Source organism: Leuresthes tenuis, unplaced genomic scaffold (genome assembly GCF_036924035.1).
Source record: "Leuresthes tenuis unplaced genomic scaffold, fLeuTen1.0.hap1 SCAF_19, whole genome shotgun sequence".
NCBI lineage: Eukaryota > Metazoa > Chordata > Actinopteri > Atheriniformes > Atherinopsidae > Leuresthes > Leuresthes tenuis.
In genome coordinates this window covers 29,653,317-29,660,187 of record NW_027325373.1, presented here as the reverse complement: position 1 = coordinate 29,660,187, position 6,871 = coordinate 29,653,317, and the positions used below count along the sequence as shown (strand labels likewise).

Sequence of the window (6,871 nt, the reverse complement as noted above, 5' to 3'; positions counted from 1 at the left end):
TTGGTGGACCTCATAACTTCCCCTCCTAGTTCATCACACAGCATCACACCTGTATCTTCGCGTACCGTTGCTGCCCTGGCTCTCCGCTCTGATGAACCGCGTTGACCTGGCTGCATCAGCTGGGTGACCGCTCTGGCAGCCCTTCTGGTCGTCTCGTACCGGTGTGCTACTTCGTATGCTCTGGCCAGGGTGCGTGGCTGCTCCTCCAGTAGTCTTTGAACCACTTCCTGTTCCCGCTCTATACGATCTGCATACACAATGGAAACTTTTTCGTAGATATCATCCCTCAGACTGTGCAGAGCCTCACTCGTCCCTCTCACTCTCTGTCTCAGTTCAATGCCTATGGCTGCTGCATGCTCCGAACATGGCCCATAGGCGGCATCCACTTCATCCACAATACACTGGTAACTCCACCGAGTAGATCTGGGGTTTTTGTGGACAATAGCACCAGCAGCACCAGTCAGGCTAAATCTGAGCTGCACGGCCATGGTCTTCTCTGACCAGTGGTTGGCCTGAGCACAGCTCTCAAACAGGTAGAGAAAGCCTTTCCATGACCCCGACCCATCAAAACGACCTGGCTGTAAGGTGGGGATTCTCTCTCTCTGCCCATACTGTTCATCATCGCTACTGTCCATAAAATCACCGCCACACATCATGTGAGAGGAAGGACGTTGTGGGGCCAGCTCGGCCCTTCTCCAGCTAGGCTGTGAATATCCTCTGGAGTCATGCTCTTTACACCGGTGAAATGGTGCATCACTGGGAGGGGCAGAGTAACAACCATTAGCCCGTTCTGCATAAACGTGTCTCACAGACTGGGACATACAAGGTGTGAAGGGGGGCACAGAAGACTGGGAGACTGGTGTATGGGCCAGAGTGGCTGGGTTCATGCTGGCATGCACATTGTTTGCAGGGGAAAAGGGGTTCGCTGGCCGTCCATCAAAAGTTTGTTTAAAGTCATTGTTCATGCCGTAATGTACGGCTACAGCTGGGGTAGAAACCATATTTCCAGGGCCAACCCAACAGTATTGAGGGGGAACCATAGACTCACCGACCGCTGCGCCGTCCTGCTTTGCTGGCGTGTGGAAGGGATTAGTCAGTGCTGAGGGCGGTGGGGTCGGTAGCCATGTCCCGCTGAGCAGCGCTGTCTTTGGACGGGCTGCCGCTTCACCTGCGGCTAGCTCCGTTGCTCCGGCGGTTAGCTCCATGCTAACTAGAAACGGGTTATAACTCTCCCCGCCGGCGACACATCTGCTGCCAGTTGAATCAACAGAGTCCGTTATGTCCGTTAAAAACGGATTGGTGCTTACGTTTGGGCTAATGAGCTCCCCGTGTCTTTCAAAAACATTGCCGCGTGTCGCCATGCTCTCTCGCGTTCACAGCTCTTCTTCTCACTTTTAGCCAACTTTTAAATCCCGGACGAGCCCCCAGTGTTACCTTCTTAACCCTCTGCCTCCGAACCGTAGTAAGGAGCTGGTCTTTATTTTCTGGTACGTTACCGGTAACTGGCAATCGTAGGGTCCGGGCCAAAGTGTGGGGCGAAATGAGAACGGAGTCAAGGCTTTTTTGTGCGGAACGCAGGTTTTATTCGTTTTCTTCCATCAATCTTTTTTTATCGACTCTCTCCCTACACACGTACGTCACACACACACAGACACCGTCTTAAAGGGGCAGGGCTGGACGGTGACACCGTGTTCTGAAGACATGGCAGCAATATGTTTAAGATATCAACGATTTATTGGTGAAACTACTCGTCCCTGGGTGGACTCGAACCACCAACCTTTCAGTTAACAGCCGAACGCGCTGGCCGATTGCGCCACAGAGACTCTGTCAGCAACATTCACAGCCCTTATAACCCGTATCAACGCGACGTGTATTTGGAATGCTTTGGAGGTGCACGTCAGGCTACGGCGTAGGGGTCCACGTCCACGTCGTAGCTACATCGTCGAAATGACGGAGAAGTATAAACTACGTTTTAGAGATCAGTAAGTCTAGAGTGTGCCCCCTATTCTGTGTGGCCTCTGCTACATGCTGAGTCAGCCCAAAGTTGTCCAGAGTGTTACTCAGGTCTTTAGTCCCTTTGTCCTGAGGGTTGTCCATGTGGTTGTTAAAATCACCAACAATAATTACACAGTCAAAATCAACACAGATCATAGACAGCAGTTCACTGAGGTCATCAAAAAAGTCTCAAAAAAGTCTGCACATTGCGGTGCTGTTTTTTCAGCACACAACACCAGTTCTGATTTCTTTACAGCGGCTCCCAGTCAGGTTCAGAATCCAGTTCAAAGTTCTTGTTCCCACATTCAGAGCCTTGCGTGTTCAGGCCCCTTCATATGTCAAAGATCTCCTGCAGCCCCATCATAACAACAAGACTCTGAGGTCCTCTGATCAGGTTTGTTGGTTGTTCCTCCATCCAGGCTGAGAACTAAAGGAGACTGTGATTCAGAGGTTGTTGCTCCTACACTTTGGAATTCCATTAGATTTAAGATGTGTGAGAAAAGTGGACATTTTTAAAAAGCCTCTTAAAACACATCTATTTAACCTGGTTTTCTGAAAAGTATTGGATACTGTATGGTATGCTTTATCCTTATTTAACATCGTAATGTGCTTCAGTTATTAACTTTTTATTGTTTTATTTTTATTGTAAAGCACTTTGTGACATTTGTTCTTGAAAAGTTCCATTTAAATAAAATTTACTCACTGACTTAAAACTCGACACAGATTCAGATCTCAGAGTTCATGTGAGACACTGCTCAGAACAAAACTGTCTGAAGACGTTTTCTTTTATTCTGATTTTCACACAAAACAGAAGCACAAACAAAACAAAACAGAGAAAATGTGATGAGTTATTTTAAAAAGAAATAAATACTTTCAAATACAATCTTCATTGAGTTCATATTACAGTCACTGGTTTCTGGGAGCAGATTTAATGCTTTGCTACAGGAACTCTGCACATCTGCCAGTCGGATGGCCACCCTTCCTGAGTCTGGTTCTGCCAGAGGTTTCTTCCTGTTAAAAGGGAGTCGTTCCTTTCCACAGTCGCCACAGGCACGCTCAGGACGGGAGATTGGACTGAAGACAAGTTTCGGTGCAATCTGTTGGTTTCCTTAGCTAGGATATTAATTTTTTGAATTGGCTCTATATGAATTAATTGGATTATGATTAGAATGAATTGAATTCCAATTGGCTTGAATTGGACTATTTTACTTAAGTACCTTGAGATGACAATTGTTGTAATCTGGCGCTATATAAATAAAATTGAATTGAATTGAAATTGAAATACAGCCTTCATAAGTTCTGCCACCTTCTTTTCCTGTGTCTTTGTTGCCTCCTCCTGTGCCTTTAGTTTGGAGGCAAGAGCAATATTGGAGGCAGTCTTTTCTTTGAGTTGTTCTTTCAAGCTCTCTAGCTCTTTCACAACTGACTGATATTCAGTTTCAGATACTGGTGGTTTCAGTGTTTCACAAAATTCTGCAATGACTTCATTGCATTCCTTGAGCTCCTGCTCACACTTTTCACGGAGATGACGCTCACATGTCAAACTGTTTTCCAGGTCCTTCAGTTTTTCCTCCCAAATGGAGCAGCTATTCTCTGCTGCGACTCTTCTGTCTTTTTCTCGTGTTAGAAAGAAATTCTTTTTCAGCAGCTTAGTCCTGACAATATCCATACGGTGATATAAATAGTTGATCTTGTCCTTATTATGTTGGTAAGATTCCTGTAATTTCTCTGATCCATAATCTTCATCGGCAGCAGAGGCATTAGAGGGAATCTCCTCGGTTTGTGAAATTGGAAACTTCCAGGTGACGCAACGAACTTTGGAGGCCTGGGGATGATCCTGCACAAGCTGGACGTCCTCGGACTGAGGAGTCACAGCCGCAGCAGAGACCTGGGATGGTTCCTTTTCCAACAGCTCAATTTCTGAGCTTGATGTTAAAATTTCTGATCTGTTGGTGGGTTCCTCCAAACCTTTGTTACTGCCAAAAGTAATGTTATATTTGTAGGAGGCCTGGGATTGTTCTTTTTCAAACTGGTCATTTCCTTGGCTTGATGTTAAAATTTCCTGCCTGTTGGTGGGTTCCTTATAACTTTCGTTACTGCCAAAAGTAATGTTATATTTGTTGGAGGCCTGGGCTTGTTTGTCGGTTTTTGAATTTGGAAACTTCCACGTGACGCGACAAACTTTGGAGGCCTGGGGATGATCCTGCACAAGCTGGACGTCCTCGGAATGAGGAGTCACAGCCGCAGCAGAGACCTGGGATGGTTCTTTTTCCTCTTCGTCATTTACTGTTTGAGGAGACGGGGAATCCTCAGAGGCCTGGCATTGTTCTTTTTCCAAAAGGTCATTTTCTGACTTGTTGGAGGGTTCCTCATAACTTTCATTATCACCAAAAGTAATGGTATATGTGTAGAAATCCTCAGGTAAATCGTCGTCTACCATGTCACACCACTGAAGTTGAGCAGATGATATCTTGGTTTGACTCATTTTGCTTGTTGTTTTTAAGAGCTTGTCAAAATGACTATTTAAGATAGTAATAAAGTGTTGTTTTTAAGAGTTTGTCAAAATGACTATTTATAATAGTAATTAAGTTTTGTTTTTTTAGGCGATGTGAAAATCGTTTACTGTGACTTTCAAATTTGCTTCTAAAACTGGATGTGTTTCTTCAGATAAACTCCTGACGAACTGTGAAAAAGGAGTGAAAATGTCTGGCCTATATAACATTTGTGAAGTCAAACAACATCAGAGGTGACATCAATTGTGATGTCAAACAACATCAGTGATGACATCACAATTTAGTGATAAGACTAAAAAAGAGCAATGGCGCTCCGTTCTCAGCCACCATCTTGTGTGTTGTTTTGCGCTCTTGTTCAGTTTTATGATTATACATTTTTAAACTTTTTTTCTGTGAAATCTCAAAATATTATTGTCCAGGTCAGTTTTAATGCATTAATTGTATGTTATGGTACTCACAACTGCTTTCTTCATGCCTCCACTGGAAAATTGGATCTTATTCTGTGATGATCTGCAGGTTTGAAGGCCTCTGTTTTGTCTCTCGTCTGGTCTGGTCTGGTCTGAAATTGCAGTCCGGATTCCAGAATGTTGTTTTTTGTTCTCTGTTAATCACTTGATGACTTCAGCTGAATACTTCATGTCACTGTCACGTTGCAAGGTCCACTTCTGCCAGTTTTTCAGCAACCAGTGTAATGTTTCCCACCAGCAGTGTTTACCAAGACAGAGTAATGTCAGTTTTTAAAATGTTTCCAAGATAAGCCTTTTTCCACATTTGATATGTTTTTCCTGCAATTCCATTCAGTTTTATTTATATAATGCTAAATTACAACAAATGTCATCTCGGGGCATTTCAATGATATAATCCAATTAAGGCCAATTTGAGTCATATTCCAATTAATTAATTTAAAAGTGAATCCAATTCATTCACACAGAGCCAATTCAAAAACAATTTACTGACTAAGAAACCAACAGATTGCACCAAAACTTCTCTTCAGTCCAGTCTCCCAAACTTTTATTATATCTAATTAGATATAACTTTGGAAGTCCCATTTTGAAAGTGGACTTTTAAGCCTTGAAATAAGTGATTTTTAGGTGGCTAGAATAGAATAGAAAAATACTTTATTCATCCCCCAGTCAGGGAAATTCAAATCAAGTAGCTCATAAAATCATAAATATTTGCAATGATTGTGTGTTAATCCCAATAACATGTTCAAGTCTCTGTAACAGAATGCTGTGATCGATCGTATCAAATGCAGCACTGAGATCCAACAGGACAAATACAGAAACAAGTCCGCTATCAGAGGCTAAGAGGAGATCATTGGTAACTTTTACCAGTGCTGTTTCTGTGCTATGATGCACTCTGAATCCTGACTGAAACTCTTCAAAGAGATTATTTCTATGTAAATGATCAAAGTTGTTCTGCAACTAGTTTTTCAGGAACTTTAGACAAAGGGAGATTAGATATAGGTCGATAATTAGCCAATACACACTGCTCAACAAAAAAAAAGAAACTTTGAAAACAGATCTCAGTGGAAGAATCATACTGCATATCCAGGCAATGTGTGAAGGATGAAAGACCACAATTGGCATTAATGATCAACGCAGACTGAATTCAAAGACACCCCTATCATGTGAAAATGGCGAAAGGGCCATTGTAGCAACTGAAAATGATACCAAGTGGCCCCCATATGATTGCATGCATGACAACATTGGGGCATGCTTCTAATGGATCAACATACGGTGCCCTGAAGGGACATTTATCCCAAATGTGGAAAAGAGCATCACTGAACTTCTGAACAGTCAGATGCAACCCAACTGTATGAGTTTAACTAAGACATGTCCTAGAGGTTTTTTATTTTTATTTTATTGGATTTAAGTCAGAAACGTGTGGGGCCCATTCAGTGGTATAAATTGTGGTACAAGGCCAGAGTATACTGTCATGCTCTAGAAGGAACACAGGACCCACTGCACCAGTACATGGTCTCACAACAGGGCCAAGGAGTTTAACCAGATACCCATGGGCAGCTGTTGTTCAGGTCTGTGTATCCTTCAGTGGATATGCAGAGTACTACAACATGCTCCTTGACTGGAACATGGGCCCAAGGAGAAACTGTTAAGCGCACAGGAGCCCAGAGGGTCATGTCATCAGTAGTGACACTGACCAGGGCAATATTGCAGTGCCCAAGAATCAGAGAAGGCAGAAATTAAAAGTTGATGGTTTTATTCCAAGTAAATAACATGCATCTTAAGCCACCGCCAAGACAGTCTGGTTGCCGCTGGACACATCCGCCAGGACAGTCTGGTTGCCGCTGGACACATCCGCCAGGACAGTCTGGTTGCCGCTGGACACATCCGCCAGGACAG

The 6,871-nt window shown here is 43.5% G+C and overlaps 1 non-coding gene across 1 annotated transcript; it reads right to left on the bottom strand.

Annotated features, from left to right (window-relative positions):
* Window positions 1–1,749: 1,749 nt before the first annotated feature.
* trnan-guu (transfer RNA asparagine (anticodon GUU)) lies at window positions 1,750–1,823 on the bottom strand. Its single transcript has one exon. It is a non-coding gene; the product is annotated as a tRNA-Asn (tRNA).
* Window positions 1,824–6,871: the final 5,048 nt, after the last annotated feature.